This window comes from Macaca thibetana, chromosome 5, assembly GCF_024542745.1.
Source record: "Macaca thibetana thibetana isolate TM-01 chromosome 5, ASM2454274v1, whole genome shotgun sequence".
NCBI lineage: Eukaryota > Metazoa > Chordata > Mammalia > Primates > Cercopithecidae > Macaca > Macaca thibetana.
Genome location: NC_065582.1, coordinates 67,018,455 through 67,035,868, shown reverse-complemented (window position 1 = coordinate 67,035,868; position 17,414 = coordinate 67,018,455). Strand labels below are relative to the sequence as shown.

Below are 17,414 nucleotides of genomic sequence, written 5' to 3'. Positions count from 1 at the left end.
CCCCTGCAGGAAGGCTTGGCAATGCTAGGTAACATGTCTTGGGTTAGGCATCTGCTTCTCCTGTGCATGCACACACACACACATGTGTGCACACATGCACACACACATGCACTGTTACTAGATACTTATTAGTCACCAAGGCATAAGTTTTAAACTCTGAAAAATATAAACTGACACCATATCTCCTATTGTTACAAGTTTAGTCCAGCAGTTAGTTCCACTTTTGCTTCTATAGGAACTAGGACATAAACCCTAATTTACATTGGTGACCCACAGTCTCAGATGCTACGGTAGGTAAGAGTTTGATACTACTTTTCTTTAAAATCACATATATACACAAGCATACACACACAAACAAGCCTCATATTAAAGATTTATTCTTAGATTTGCATTCACTTCCTCTATATCCACTGTTGCACTTGCTTCTGGTCACACTGATCTGCCACAGTCTTGCATAAGTCACTTAGCCTTTCTCAGCCTTATCATCTCTATTTATAACATGAGAGAGTTTGCAGGTTCCTGAGGGGCCATGCTGTCTTTGGCCTAATTCTGTGCCATGTTCTCTGCCTAGAAGCCTGTAGCACTCTCCAAGCTTGCCCCTCAGGAGGCATTTGGCAATATCTAAAGACATTTTTGGTTGTCACAACTTTGATGAAAGGGGATGCGACTGACATCTAAGTAGAGGCCAGAGATACTATTAATCCTATATGCAAAAGTAAGCCCTTACAACAAATACTTATCTGGTCCAAATGTCAATAGTGCCAAGGTTGAGAAATCCTTTTCTAGACCTAGTAACTCCTAAAAGTTCTTTACCTTGAAATTTAAATGTCGCTTCCCCCAAAGACCCCGGTCTAATGCCCTAAACTGAAGAAAAAAAACTATCAGAGCACTTGTCCCCCTATGCTGTAATTATTCTTTACCCTTTTTTTTCTTTTTAGGAGATGAAGGAATATTTCTTGTTTAGTGCTTTATGTATCTCTCAAGCTTAGCACATAATGTAGCAGAATAAGGGAATGGGGATAGATGGATGGATGGTGTCTTAGTCCATTTAGTGTTGCTATACAGAATAACTGAAACTGGGTAATTTATTTTAAAAAAGAGAGAGGTTGATTTAGCTCATGATTATACAGGCTGGAAAGTTCAAGGGCATGGCCCTGGCTTCTGGTGAGGTCTTTCATGCTGGGATGTAATATGTCAGAGAAGGTCAATGGAGAAATATACGTGTGCAAAGAAGACACAAAACCCAAGGGGAATCCTTGGCTTTATAACAAACCACTATTATGGGAACTAGTTCAGTCTTGCCAGAGTGAGAACTCACTACCATGAGAACAGCACCAAGCCCTTCATGATGGATTTACCTCCATGACCCAAACACCTCCCATTAGGCCCCACTTCTCAACACAGACACATTGTCATCTGAGACTCCAGGCAAGCTCCTTTTGGCTATAAGCCTGTAAAATAAAAAAATAAGTTACAGTTAATCATTATTGTACAACATCGGTTGGAACTTCATGGGTCCACTTATATGTGAATTTTCTTCTGCTTCTGCCACCCCTAAGACAGCAAGGCCAAACGCTTCTCTTCTTCCTCTTCCTCAGCCTACTCAAAATGAAGGATATTGACCTTTATACAAATGAAGGATAAAGACCTTTATGAGGATGAAAACCTTTATGATGATCCACTTCCACTTGATAAAGAGTAAATGTATTTTCTTTTCTTTATTATTTTCTGAATAACATTTGCTTTTCTCTAGCCTACTTTATTATGAGAATATGGTATATAATACATATATAAAATATGTGTTCATTCACTGTTTATGTTATTGGCAAGGCTTCTGGTCAATAGTAGGCTATTAGTAGTTAAGTTTGGGGGAGACAAAAGTTATATGTAGATTTTTGACTTTGCAAGGGGTCAGCACCTGAACTCACACATTGTTCAGGGGGTCAACTGTATTTACTTCCGAGATAAAATGGTTGTACAGGCATTGGGTAAACATTCCCATTCCAAAAGGGAGAAATTAGTCAAAAGAAATAAATGACAAGCCCCACACAAGTCCAAAACCCAGAAAAGAAGTCATTAAATCTTAAAACTCCAGAATAAACTCTTAGATTCCATGTTTCTCATTGTGGACTCAGTGGTGCAAGGGGTGGACTCCCACGGCTTTGCTGGTGGTAGCCCACATGGCTGCTCTAACAGGCTAGAGTTAAACGTATGTGGCTTTTCCAGGCTATGGCTGAACACAGTCAGTGGCTCTACCATTGTGGGGTCCTGGCCGTAGCCCCACCTGTGTGGCTTGACTAGGCATTGCTATGGTGGGAACTCTCTGCAGCAACTCTGACCTCACATTTCTGCTCAGCATTTCCCTAGTAGTTGCACTCTGTGGTGGCTCCACTCTTTCAACAAATCTCTCCCTGGGCCCACAAGCTTTTCCATGCAGTCTATCTAGGTGGAGAAAGCCACACTTCCATAGCTGTTGCATTCTGTGAGTCTGCAGAACCACATGGAAGCCACAAAGGTTTACTGCTTCAGCCCTCCAGAGCTACAGCCTCAGCCATATGTAAGGCCATTTGAGACGTGGGTACTCTAGCTCAAGCAGCCAAGATGTGGGGAGCAGTGTCCTGAGATAGTGTAGGTGCCCTGGGGACTGTCCCCCAAAACCGTTCTTCCCTCTCAGGCCTTTGGACTCATGATGGGAAGGGTGTCTTCAAAGATCTTTGAAATGCCTTTGAGACCTTTTTCCCATTGTTTTGATTATTAGCACCTGCTCCCTTTTGTCAATGTGCATCTCTATAGCAAGCAGTAGTTGGGTCACACCCTTGGATTCCTCTCCTGAAAATTCCTTTTTCATTCTCTGTCACATAGCCAGGTTACAAATTCTCTAAGTTTTTAATACTCTGCTTCTCTTTTAATTTTAAGTTCTGTCTTTAGGTCATTTCTTTGCTGCCATAACTGAGCATAAGCTGTTAAAAGTAACCACACAGGTTCTTGAGTGCTTTGCTGCCTAGAAAGCTCTTCCACCAGGTATCCTAGTTCACTGACTTAAGTTCAGCCTTCCACAAGGCCCTAGGGCATAGACACAATGCAGCCAAGTTATTTTCCCTGGTGTACCATTGGTGACCTTTGCTCCAGTTCCAAATAAGTTTCTCCTCAAGAAAGGTCTCCGTCTGAGACCTTGTCAGAATGTCCTTTACTGTCCATGTTTCTATCATTATTTTGGTCATGACCACTCAGCCAGTCTTTAAGAAGTTCCAAACTTTCTCATGTCTTTGTATCTTCTGAGCCTCCACCAGAATCACCCTCAATGCTCTGTTCATGGCAATACAGACTTTCTAGCCTGCTCTTCCAAACTCTTTCAACCTCTGCCCATTACCCAGTTCCAAAGCCACCTATCTTTATAGCCACACCCATTCCTCGGTACCAATTTTCTGTCTTAGTCTGTTTTGTGTTGTTATAACAGAATACCTGAGACTATGTAATTTATAAAGAGGCTTATTTATGCCATAGTTCTGCAGGCTGAGAAGTTCAAAGGCATGACCCTGGGTTCTGGAAAGGGCTTTCATGCTATATCATTAAATGGTGGAGAAGATGAAAGGGGAAGTGGACATGTGCAAAGAAGAGAGGTGTCCTGGCTTTATAACCCACTCTGGAAGGAACTAATTTAGTCTTGCCAGAGTGAGAATTCACTACCACAAGAATGGCACTACGTCATTCATGAGGGACCCACCTCCGTGACACAAACACCTCCCACTAGGCCCCACCTCCCATTACTGTTACAATGGGAATCTAATTTCAATAAGAGTTTTGGTGGGGACAAACAATATCCAAACTATGGCAGATGGATGAAGTCTTGTTAGTTTGCTAGAGCTGCTATAAAATGCCATAGGGTGTGTGGCTTAACTAAAATAAGTTTATTTTCTCACAGTTTCGGAGGATGGAAATCCAAAATCGAGGTGTCAGCAGGTGTTATTGCTTGAATGTTTGTAACCTCCAAAACTCATGTTGAAACTTAGTCCCTGGTGTGGCAGTGTTACAAGATTAAGAGGTGGGGCCTTTAAGAGGTGATTGGGTCGTGAGGACTTTGATCTCATGAATGGATTAATTCATTCTTGGATTAATGAATTAATAAATTATCATAGAATGGGATGTGTGGCTTTATAAGAAAAGGAAGAGAGACCTGATCTAGCACACTCAGCCCCTTTGCCATGTGAGGCCCTGTGCTGCCTCAGGACTCTGGAGAGAGTCCCCACTGGGAAGAAGCCTTTTACCAGGTGCAGTCCTTTGTTCTTGGACTTCTCGTCCTCCATAGCTGTAAGAAATACATTCTCTTCTTTATAATTTGCCTAATTTCAGGTTTTCTGTTATGAGCAACAGAAAACAGACTAAGAAAGCAGGTTTAGTTTCTTCTGAAGCTTTTTTCCTTGCATTCCAGATTGCTGTCTTCTCACTGTGTCCTCACAGTGAGCATTTTGTACTACTTTAGAGCCTGACTTTTCTAAGTGCATCCATATTTTTCCTTCTTATAAGGACACCAGTCAGATTGGATTAAAGTCCACCCTAATTTTTAACTTATCACCTATTTTATCTTAATCACCTCTTTACAGGCCCTATCTCCAAATAAAGCCACAGTCTGAGGTACTAAGGGTTAGGTCTTTAACATGTAAATTTGGGGGTGGGGAATGTCAGGCCTCTGAGCCCAAGCTAAGCCATCGCATCCCCTGTGACCTGCACGTATACATCCAGATGGCCTGAAGCAACTAAAGAGCCACAAAAGAAGTGAAAATAGCCTTAACTGATGACATTCCACCATTGTGATTTGTTTCTGCCCCACCCTAACTGATCAATGTACTTTGTAATCTCCCCCACCCTTAAGAAGGTTCTTTGTAATCTCCCCCACCCTTCAGAATGTACTTTGTGAGATCCACCCCCTGCCCACAAAACATTGCTCCTAACTCCACCGCCTATCCCAAAACCTATAAGAACTAATGATAATCCCACCACACTTCGCTGACTTTCTTTTCGGACTCAGTCCGCCTGCACCCAGGTGAAATAAACAGCCTTGTTGCTCACACAAAGCCTGTTGGTGGACTCTCTTTACACGGACAGACGTGTGAGACAGGGAACACAATTCAGCCTGTAACAGATGGATTTTTATTATCTCTGACATTCTGAGGTTCAACTCCTTAGGAATATGTCTTAATTCAAGACAATTCTCCTGGTCTCTTCCCAGTACTTCCCTAGCAGCTTTTCTTCAACAATCTCTCCACCTTTTATTTCAAATAACTGAGGACTGTGAGATTGGCAAATAAAAATTATCTGTTGTAACCTTAGAGCTCGCATCCTTAAACAGATTATCAAAGGCAGCCTCAATCCATCGTTGGATCCTGCCTCCCCTGCTTACAAACTGTGTGATCTTGGGCAATTTCAGTTTCTGCTCTGAAAAACGGTATGATAATTATATGAACCTCCAAAAGATAGTGCTAGGATTCAGTAAGATAATACAAAAAATATGCCTAACATAGTGCCTGGCACATAGTAAGTATTCAATGAATGTGGGGTGGGGGGGGGGGGCGGCGTGTGTTTCAGTGATTGAGTTTTTGTGTATGTGTGAATTACACTTTTTTTCAATATCACTGTAAAGTTTTTCTTTCACGTTAGTAAAAAACTTTGATATTTTCAAGGCAAAACATATTTTGCTTTCTAAGGCTTTCCTTTTAGTTGAAATTACAGATAACGTAAGAAACCAAATTGTCATCAAGTTTTTACTCACAACTCCTACCCTGATACCCTGTGTAGCCCCAACTCTCAGAAGCTAATGATGGGCTAATGGAAAAATGAGAGGAAAGAGTTTTTTAGGACCTAGATCCCCTCGGTCAACTTCATCATCTCCCTCTCATCCATCCCAGCATTCACTCCTGCATTAAACTTATAGATTCTTGTTCCTTACTATCTCTTAAATATTTCTGCTTCCTGATAGGCTCATCTCTCCACCTTGGCTGAGACCCTCACCACTTGTTCAGTACCACTTTAGAGCCTGACTTCCCTGATCCTGGACCATGTACCTTCACACCCATACCCTGACTCTGCCCTCAATTTGATTTTGCCGAAATATAATGCCTCAATGGCTTCCTCTAGCTTTCAGGATAAACTTCAAACTACTTAATCCATGAGCCCTTTCCAATTTGACCCCTACTTTCTTCTCTAGCTTCTTCCTCTCCCTGCCCCTCCCTCTGAAAGCACTGTGCTGTTTCACATATCTGTCCCTCTCCACATGTCACACTCTCTACTTCAAATCCCCTTCCTCTGTCCTTCATCTAGTCAACTCCTGCTTGTTCTTCAAACATCCACCTCCTCCAGGAAGCCTTCTTTACTCTTTAGGGTCCAATAGTAGCTTTTATTTATTGAGGAAAATTTGCATACAATGAAATGCACACATCTTAAGTATTAATTCAAGGAGTTTTAATAAATGTATACACACCCATGTAACCACTACCTCAATAAAAATATAGAAAAATGTTTGTGCTCCTTCCCAGTTGATCCTCACCCCCACCATTCATAAACACCCACCCCACCCTCCTAATTTCTACCACCACTGATTAGTTTTACCTATTCTTGAACTTCATATAAATGGAATCATGGAATCACACTCCTTTGTGTCTGTTTTCTTTTGCTTAATATAGTGTTATTGCAATTCATCCATGTAGTATGTTACAGTAGTTCATTCTCTTTTTTAAAATTGCTGAGTAGAATTCCATTGCATGAACATATTACAGTTTGGTTAAACATTAACTGCCCTATTGATGGGCATTTGAACTGCTTTGTTTTTTGGCTATTACGAATAAAGCTGTTATGAACACTGCTAGCATTTTTTACATATCCATGCTTTGCTCTTGATCTTAAGAGAGGAGTTTAATATTTCACCATTCAGTTTAATGTTAGCAGTAGGCTTTTAAAAATTGTCCTTTATCAGAATGAGGAAATTTTCTCCTTAGTTTGCAGAACATTTTTTTGTTTTTAAATGATGAAGAGATGCTAAATATTTTCAAAAGTTCTTTTGCATTTTTTAAAATAATAATTTTTTTATTATTTGATTTTGGATGTTAAACAATCTTTGCATTCTTTGCATGAATCATGGTCATGATTAATACAATTTTACATATTGATGGATAAAACTTGTCCATTTAAAAGTATTTTTTTGCTTCTATGTTTATGAAGTATATTGGTCTCTGATTTTCTTTTCTCAAAAGATTTACGTAGGTTTTGGTATTGGTATTCTGCTGACCTCATAAAATAAATTTTGAAGTATTCCCCCATCCTTTGTTTTCTAGAAGAATTTTTGTACCTTGATATCATTTCTTTAATAAATGATCAATATAATTCACTAGGGAAGCCCTGGGCTGAGAGTGTTCCTGTGAGACTGTTTTTGTTATTATTATGAACTCCATTTCTTTAATAGATATAGAGCTCTTCATGTGTTCTATTTCTTCTTGTGTCAGTTTTAGTAAATTTATCTTTCAAATAATTTGTCCATTTTATCTACTTCTTAAAATGTAAACAAATTTTAAAAATTATTTTAAAAATTATAAAATTAATTTTATAATTGGTTATCTAAACCTTGTTTTTTGTCAGTCTTGCTTAGGATTTGTCTTTTTATTTTATTTTATTTTATTTTATTTTATTTTATTTTATTTTTTGAGACAGAGTCTTCTCTGTCACCCAGGCTGGAGTTCAGTGGCACAATCTTGGCTCACTGCAACCTCCCTCCTAGGTTCAAAAGATTCCTATGCCTCAGCCTCCTGAGTAGCTGAGATTACAGGCACATGCCACCACATCCAGCTAAGTTTTTGAATTTTTAGTAGAGGTAGGGTTTCGCTATGTCAGTCCTGACCTCAATTGATCCGCCCTCTTTGACCTCCCAAAGTGCTGGGATTACAGGCATGAGCCACCGTGCTAGTCTGGATTTGTTGATTTTATTAATCTTATCAAAGAACATATTTTTGACTTTTCTTAATTTTTTTCTGTTTGTTTTCTATTTCATAGATTTCTGCTCTTTTCATTATTTTCTTCATTCTACTTACTTCAAGTTTATTTTGCTCTTCTTTTTTTAGCTTCTTAAGATGGAATCCTAGCTAAGTGATTTTAGACCTGTTTTTGTATTACAAGTATTTAATGCTGAAAAATCCCTATACAAGATGGGCGCAGTGGCTCATGCCTGTAATCCCAGCACTTTGGGAGACTGAGGCAGGCAGATCACGAGGTCAGGAGTCCGAGACCAGCCTGGCCAATATGGTGAAACCCCGACTCTACTAAGAAAAAAAAAAAAAAGAAAAGCCAGGCATGGTGGCTCACGTGCCTGTAGTCCCATCTACTCGGGAGGATGAGACAGAAGAATCACTTGAACCTGAGAGGCAGAGGTTGCAGTGAGCCAAGATCACGCCACTGCACTCCAGCCTGGGCAACAGAGCAAGACTCTGTCTCAAAAAAAAAAAAAGTCCCTGTACACACTGATTAATTAGCTGCATCCCACAATTTTGATATGTTGTGTTTGTATTCTTACTAATTCAAAATGTTTTCTAATATCTTTTGTGATTTATTCTTTGATTCGTGGGTTATTTAGAAATCTATTTAATTTCCAAATACTTAGGACTTATCTAGCTATCTTATTATTAATGATTTCTAATTTAATTTCATTGTGGTAATAAAACACATACTTTGAGATTTTGAAATTTATTGAATTTATTTTAAGGCTGAGACTATGACCTGTCTTGCTGGTCATATTCTTGAATGTTCTATGTGCAATTATAAAGAATGTGTACATTGAAGTTATTGTTAGTGTTCTGTAAATAGTAGTTGGAGTCAGTTTGATAGTTTTATTAGTCCATTCCTGTGTCACTATAAAGAAATACCTGAGGCTGGGTCATTTATAAAGAAAAGAGGTTTAATTGACTTACAATTCTACAGACTGTACAGTGCTGGCATTTGCTTCTGGTGAGGGCCTCAGGAAGCTTACAAGCATGGCAGAAGGCGAAGTGGGAGTAGGCATGTCACATGGTGAGAGAGGAAGCAAGAGAGCAAGGTGAGAGGTGCAACACAATTTTAAACAACCAGATATCATGTGAACTAACTGAGCAGGAACTCATTTATCACCAAGGGGATGGTGCTAAACCATTCATGAAGGATCTGCTTCCATGAGCCAGTCATCTCCACCAGGCCCCACCTCCAACATTGGGAACCATATTTCAACATGAGATTTGGAAGGGACAAACATCTGAACCATATCAACAGTGATACTCAAATATTCTGTATACTCGGTGATTTTTTTTGTCTAGTTGGTCTATAGATTACTGAGGGAGGTGTGTTAAAAAGTGTCAATTATAACTGTGGATTTGGTTATTTGTTCCTTTAGTTTTTTTCAGTATTTGCTTCATGTATTTTGAAGCTCTGTGTTAGAAGCATACAAACTTATAATTGTAATGTATTCCTGACGAAATGATTCATTTATCATTATGAAATATTCAATGTTCATCTCTTTCACTGGTAGTACGTCTTGCTTTGAAGTCTGTTTTATCTGATATTAATATTAGAACACACCTTCTAATAATGTTTTTATCACATATCTTTTCCTGTTCCTTTAAACCTACCTGTGATTTTATGTTTAAAGTGTGTCTCTTGTAGAAAGCATATAGCTGTGTTTTGTATTTTTACAAAGTCTGTTTCTGCTTTTTAATAGTGTTTAGTCCATTTTCATTTAATATTAATTAGTTATATGGTTGGATTGAAGTCTATCATTTTCCTGTGTGTTTTCTCTTTATCCCATCTGCTTTTTATTCTCGTGTTTCTTCTTTCCTGCCTTCTTTGGGTTAATTAAATATCTTTATTGTTATATTTTAATTTTCCTCATATTTAAGTATTCCCTCTGTTTGTCTGTTTGTTTGTTTGTTTGTTGAGACGGAGTCTTGCTCTGTCACCCAGGCTGGAGTGCAGTGGCACGATCCCATCTCACTGCAACCTCCGCCTCCTGGGTTCAAGAGATTCTCTTGCCTCAGCCTCCTGAGTAGCTGGGATTACAGGCACTCACCACCATGCCCAGCTAATTTTTGTACTTTTAGTAGAGACAGGGTTTCACTATGTTGGCCAGGCTGCTCTTGAACTCCTGACCTCAAGCGATCCACCTGCCTCGGCCTCCCATAGTGCTGGGATTATAGGTGTGAGCCACCATACCCATCCTGGTATTCCTTTTTTAATCCTTTTGAGCCACTACTAGGATTATGATATACATTTTTAATTCATCATAGTCTGTGTAGAGTTAATTTGTACCACTTCATGTTAAATTTAAGAATCCTAAACAATGTAATTTAATTTACCACTACTCCATCTTGTGTGCTGTTATTATAGATCTTTTATAATCTCCACAAGAAGATGTTATAATTTTAATTTTTGGCATTAAACAGTTACTTATCTTTGAAGGAAATTAAGAGAAGAAAAATGATGGCGTTTAATATTTACCCATATATCTACTTTTTCTAGTAGTCTTTATTTTTTCCTGTATTTCTGAATTTCTTCTGAGACCAGATACCACTGGGCATGTTCAGGGTGATATGGCCATAGACAAATTTCTATCTGCTATTATTTCCTTTATTTTGAAGAACTTCCTTTAATAGTTTTGTAGGAAATCTATTTGCTTTTAAAACTTTTTTTGAAAATACATGTATTTTGCCAAATTTTTGAAGGATATTTTTACTGAGTATAGAATTTGGGGTTTAGTTTCTTTAAGGCATGCTAAGGATGTTTTTTCATTGTCTTGTTTTTAAATTTTTATTAGTATCTCCTCAAATTTGTTTTATCAGTTTTTTCATTTTCTTCTGTCTTTGTTTCTGATGAGAAGTCAGATATCATTCTTGTCATCTTTTTCCTATAAATAATGCATCTTTTTTTCTCTTCTGGATGCTTTAAATTTTTTTCCCTTTCCCATTGGTTTTACCAGTTTAACTATGGTAGGCATCGTCTTCTTTGCAATTACACTGCTTGAGATCCTCTAAGGTGCTTAGTTCTACACTTTAATGTTTTTTGCCCAGTTTGGAAAATTTTTGGCCACCATTTTTATAGATTTTTTTCTGCTTCATTATCTCCCTTGTTTCCCTCTGGGACTCTCATTTCACATTTTAGACCAATTGATATTATTCTGTGTCCCTAAGGTTCTAACCACTCTTCAACTTTCATTCTCTGTGTTCTTCAAATGAGAATGTTCAAATATATGTGTACAAGTCCACTGACCCTTTATTCTACTATATTCAACCAATTAAGTCCATCCAGTGGTTTTTTTTACTTCTGATATTATACTCCTTGGTTTTATATTACCACTGCTTTTATAATTTCTGTGTCTCCTAAGACTCTCATCTGTTCACTCACTATAACCATTTTTCCTTTAAGCCCTTGAGCACATTTGTAATAGTTGCTTTAAAGTTACTATCTTCCAATGCCAATCTTTGGATTATCCTGGGGTATGTTTCTCTTAAGAGATTTCTATACTCATATTTTCCTATTTCTTTTTTTTTTTTTTTTTTTTTTTTTTTTTTTTTTTTTTTGAGACAGAGTCTCGCTTAGTCGCCCAGGCTGGAGTGCAATGGCGCGATCTCGGCTCACTGCAAGCTCCGCCTCCCGGGTTCCCGCCATTCTCCTGCCTCAGCCTCCCGAGTAGCTGGGACTACAGGCGCCCGCCGCCTCGCCCGGCTAATTTTTTGCATTTTTAGTAGATTTCACCGTGTTAGCCAGGATGGTCTCGATCTCCTGACCTCGTGATCCGCCCGCCTCGGCCCCCCAAAGTGCTGGGATTACAGGCGTGAGCCACCGCGCCCGGCAGTATTTTCCTATTTCTTTGTGTGCCTATTATTTTTTGTATATTGATATCATGCATGATACATTATAGAGACTACAATCTGTTATCTTTCTCTAGAGATGATGCTATTTGTTGTAGTAGGCATTTAAATGACTGGCTCATCACTTGAATTTGTGGAGGAATGATTTCACATTTTTGTTAGGATATGTTTGTTTTTGTTTTGCTTTTAGTCTTAGGATTAATTCCTATATCTTGACTGCTAAGGACTAGCCTCTGTGGGATTTCAATGGAAAGCCCAAGGTGTTTACCAAGTCTCTCTAACTTAATGGGAACTATATGCCAACTCTATCTACACTGAAGTGAACCCCAGCTGAAATCTCTGCTGAGCCTTTCAGATAGTGCTGTCCATTGGGCTCCGAAGTCTCTCCTGTCCATGCACAGTTCGGGAACTGTTCAAGGATTTGAAGCAGTTTATGGGCAGGTTTGGAGGCTCCCTACTTCAACTTTCTCCCTCAATTCCCAGCTACTCTGCCACCCCAAACTGTGTTCTCTGATCCCACATATCAATACACTGAAGGCTTCTGCTTGAGTTCTGGTTTCCCTACATCTCATGGATTGGAGAGAGCCCCCAAGGCAAAAGTCATGTAAATGTAGCTCTCACTCATTATGCTTTTCTTCTTTCAATAGTCAAACTCTCTTCACTTTTTCCCTACTTTTCACTGTTCTTGGTGAAATAGTGGCTTTTCATATTCTATTTGAGGCTTATCGTTGTTATCTGTGGGATAGTTGGTCTAAACTACATGACCATTACCAGAATCAGAGCTTTCCCATAGTATTTCTTTTAGAGATAGTTCTCACTATGTTGCCCAGGCTGAATTTGAACTCCTGGGCTCAAGCAATCCTCCAGTCTTAGCCTCCTGAGTACCTGGGACTACAGGCATCCACCATCGCACCTATGTACCCATAGTAGTGAACATTCACCTATCACAGAATGTGCCACACTTTGCTATAATTATGAATTTTAATTGTATGTCTCCCCCACTAGAATCTAAACCCTTTCCAGCAAGATCTATTTTCTGCAGTAGATTCCAGACCAGAAAAAATAGAGGACATTACACCAAATTCTGCATGTTTTAATATGGTACCAATCTGTGCTTGACAAAGTGATGTTTTCTGATTGTCAAAGGAACATAAACAGTACAAACAACTGTGGTATCTCAGAATGTTTTACTCAGTGTGACTCTTCTACATGATTAGGGACTTTTCTGCCATTTTCATGGTAATGTAGCCTTACTACAAAGCATGTTTTCAGGGAGTAGACTCAATATCTGGCTCTGTAACCTGCAAGAGGCCAGACTACTGCTGCTAAGATCTAATGCTCTAAGTTGACCTGTACGCTTCATAAACTGACCGGGCTCATTTTACAATGAGTGGGAAGGGGATTCCACATTCTTGTTTTCTACAGTTGGTTAGCCAGAGAGGATATTCCTAGAAGGGGTTTACACCTTAATTTCATTTAACTAGGGGTTTGATTAGGATCTGAATAGCATCATTCTTTTATAAAAGTTGTATGGAAGATAATTTAAAGTGTGGAATTGAGGAGTCTATGAATTCAGCACTCTTCAATTATAAGTGACAGAAATACAATTGAAACTGGCTTAAATATAAAAGGGGATTTTGGGGGGCTCACATAATTAGGTTAGTGGTAAACCTTCAGGCACAATCTATCTCCCTTTCTCTTACTCGGCTTTTGTCTGGACTCAGAAAGCATTCCCCAAAGAATGATAAAGATGGCCACTGGTACTCTAGCCCAAATCTCATCAGCTTAGCAACCCCAGTAAGAAAAGAATATGTCTTTCTCTAAATAATTACAAGAAATGGCACAGAAAGTCTTCCCATTGCTCTACCTTGTGTTACGTACTCACACCTGGAGCTGGGGATGAACTGAGACAAACCCCAGTTGACCACATAGACTGATAGTTGAGCTATGAGGGATTTGCAAAGAAAAACAGGGGTTTTGATAATGGAAGAAGGAGGATAGACATTAGGCAGACAAAAACAAGGGTTTTGGTTTTTTGTTGCTTTTCAACAGAGAAAAAGAAGTTACAACATTAAATGTAGAAGCAACAGAGGCTAGACTAGAAGTGAGCAGAAGCAAGAGATAAAAGACACTAAATAACGCAGAAATAGTTAAAACACCGAGAGTATATTGAGGAAACCTATATTACACAGAAAATAATGATAAACTTTTGGAAGAAGGAAGTGTGATCAAAGGCAGCTATAAAAAAAGATTTAATTTATGTCTTTAATTAAAATGCTGCAACCTCAAATCTTTCTTCTGTGGCAAACACTAGGAACATTTTTTAAAATGACTTCTTTTATTAAGAAATTATGCATTAAAATACAATTCAATAAGGCCAAGGTTGTGGAAAGGAGGTTCTCACGTGGGCTATTTGTTATGAAAGAAATTCCCTAAGTGGGATGAGGTGAGAATTCAGCACAAGCTATTGTCACTACAGGCAAAATAAGTCTGAAAACCAGCTTCTACATTGTTGAATGTGTAAACACTTTATAAGACATTTTCCCATGCCTTATTCCATTTTATCTTTGTGAACATTCTATGATCTTAGGCTGAACTATTACAGCTATTTCACAGATGAGGACATCTGCAGCATGTTTCTGGCTTCTTCACAAATGAAGGATAAAGCATAACAATTTCCTGGTTAAAGTACTAAAGAGAACCCCAACTAGATTAAGGTCACTTTACCAAGAGCCAGTGACCAGGCATTCTGCCAGTTTAGGATCCTGCGAGCTCCCTTCTCCGCTGTTTCTGTGTGAGCAGGTCCACCCCGAGAGGTATATCACAGCATGTTTCAAACAGTCCTGTTCTTCTTCACACTAAGTTCTGTGGGTCCTAAGTTCTGTGGGTCCAAGAAGAAATGATTTTCCTGGCCCTGAGGCTCCTTTTAGAACTGATTTAGGTAGTGGAAATCTTTGTAAACTCCAGGACAGAAAAAGTTGAGAATTTTTTTTAGAATTTATATTGTTTGCTTTTCGCCAGGTACGGGGTGACAAGGTCCTGATGTTTTTAGAACTGGGTGTCTGTACGTATTTGCGTTGTTTCAATAGGTGGCAGCATGTCCTCTTCTTTAAAAGGTATCTTTTTAAAAGGACCTAGTGACAGCTTCTGTTGTTGGGAAATGAAAAAGTGACAATAAGAGAGGCAAATAGGAAATGTTCCCTGTGACACACCATGCATATATTGCTCATAGTCACAACTTAAGTCATTTAACAGATTTTGATCCATCAGTAATAACTTTAGAACAAAAGTTGTAACATGACACTTCTACTTCAAACTATAATGCCACTTAGGTCTCTCCTCACTGGGGACTCAATATATTGGAAAAGTTTTGGGAAAGCAATGTGAAGCACTTTCCCACATGCCATTTTGTCAATGATTTTGTTTCCATCTTGGCCGCACCCTTTCCTTGTCTACCTTCTTCAGTGTGAGCAGCTCCAAACTCTCTTCTCCCTTCAGGATGGATTTTGTTAATCAGCAGGTGCAAATATTTTAATTCTATTTGCAATGGAGTTTCTCCCAAACGGACCCTCCAAGAAATGTTTGGTTCTCACTGGGTCAAACAAGAAAGGGAGAGGCTTACTAGAAGTTTAAAAACTGTCAACTACCCTATGTTCCAATAATATCGAAAGGGGTTAGCCAGCCTGCTTTAGGCAGACAGTAAGGGAAGGGTCCCCTAGAATCTCTGACCCGTCCTACAAGTGTTTATACCAGATGTTTTGTGCAGATAAGGGAGCTTGCCTAAACATGCCCGCAGTGGAAAAGTCCATTCCTTAACACAAGTGCAGTAAGGGAAACAAATCAATATGGAGCGGCTCAATTTAAGGGCCCAAATGCACACTGAAAGGACGGGCTAGAGCCTCTAGGAATTCATGCCTTAAGCTGGGGTATTTAACTGTGAAGGAGGCAACCAGCTCTCAGGACCCCTCTCTTTGCTGAGAGCTTTCCTTTTGCTTAGTAAATCCTACTCTGCTCACTCTCTTGGTTCGGTGTACCTAATTTTTCCTGGTTGTGAGAAAAGAAACGAGACCTAGCTGAGCTAAGGAGCAAAAATCCTGCATTAATATAAATATCCCTATCTGGGAGAATTTATTCAGTTTGTGGCATGGAAGTGATGGCTGCCCTGGGGTAGAGGTTGGTTGGTCAGGAGGAAGTAGCAGGTCCTCTTGGTATGTAGGATTTAGGGTGCACATCAGTAGGGTCATATTCTCTCACTTGAGCACTCACGCTTCATGCTGCAAGTATATTCATCTCCATAAACTGGACTCCTTTAGGTTAAATGGGCTTAAAGACAAATTGTGACCAAAAAAAGAAATAATCTATATAAAATATATAATGAATATATGTAATTACACATAATTTTACGTGAACAAATATATCCTAACTTTCCTGAAACTCCCTCTATTATGACAATATAATTAATCTTTACCTTAAACCCTCTTATTTTAAAAATAAACTTTTTAAAGAAAAAAGCACTCTGCCTGCCCAGATCTCCTTGGATTCTTTTTATCAGCTCTGTATGCCCATCCCCCAATCTTCTGCATGCTTTGATACCAGCTTGTGTTTGGGACACTCAGAGGACTGCCTTCACTTTAGTATGCAATTGGTGTGCACTGGAGCAGCCTCATCAGAATTCTGAAGCTTGGTGAGTGGCTAGTGTGGGAGGACAAAAAGCCCAGCCCCTTTGCCTCCAAGCACAGCTGACAACTCCGCAGGGTAATTTATGCTCTGAGGATCCCACAGGATCAGGCTGAATCTGGGGAGTCACCTAAAAAATCACGCCCTGGCTTGGCTTTCCCCTTCCCTATCCTGCTTTTCTCACTCAGTTACTGATTTATCTGGGAGTGTCTCCTTCATAAATCACAGGCACCTGAATCCTTGACTCACCATCTACTTACCTATGATGTGTGAGGAACTTGACCTAGGACACTTATTGTTCTCTCTCTCTCTTTCAGGTTATTATTTTTCTTTTGTAAATTATTTTAGGGGAAATTACTTGAATTAAGATTATAAGGAGCCAGACGTAGTAGCTTACGCCTGTAATCCCAGCACTTTGGGAGGCTAAGGTGGGCGGATCAGTTGAGCCCAGCAGTTCAAGACCGTACTGGGCAACATGGTGAAACCCCATCTCTACTGAAAATACAAAAATTAGCTCCACATGGTGGCACTCGCCTGTAGTCCCAGCTTCTTGGGAGACCGAGGCAGGAGAATCACTTGAACTCAGGAGGTGTAGGTTGCAGTGAGCTGAGATCATATCATTGTACCCAGCCTAGGTGATGGAGCAAGACCATGTCTCAAGAATAAAAAAAGATTATAGGGGAAAAACACGTATACATACACACACACACACACACACACACACACACACACACAAACACAAAAACCCCTTTCCTCCCCAAATTGACCACTTCTCAGCCATCTCTCACCAGGAAGATGGTGACATGATCAGAGCTAGTTTTAAAAGAATCTTAAAGTTGTTCTTGTTGACTGAAGTACCACAAC

At 39.4% G+C, this 17,414-nt stretch overlaps 1 long non-coding RNA gene across 1 annotated transcript in view; it reads left to right on the top strand.

Moving 5' to 3' along the window:
* The first annotated feature begins 1,604 nt into the window (after positions 1 to 1,604).
* Positions 1,605 to 17,414, top strand: part of LOC126955758 (uncharacterized) — a 35,309-nt gene continuing 19,499 nt past the window's right edge. Inside the window, exon 1 of the long non-coding RNA XR_007726062.1 lies at positions 1,605 to 1,698. This is a non-coding gene — a long non-coding RNA (uncharacterized LOC126955758). The remainder of the gene's footprint in view (positions 1,699 to 17,414) is intronic.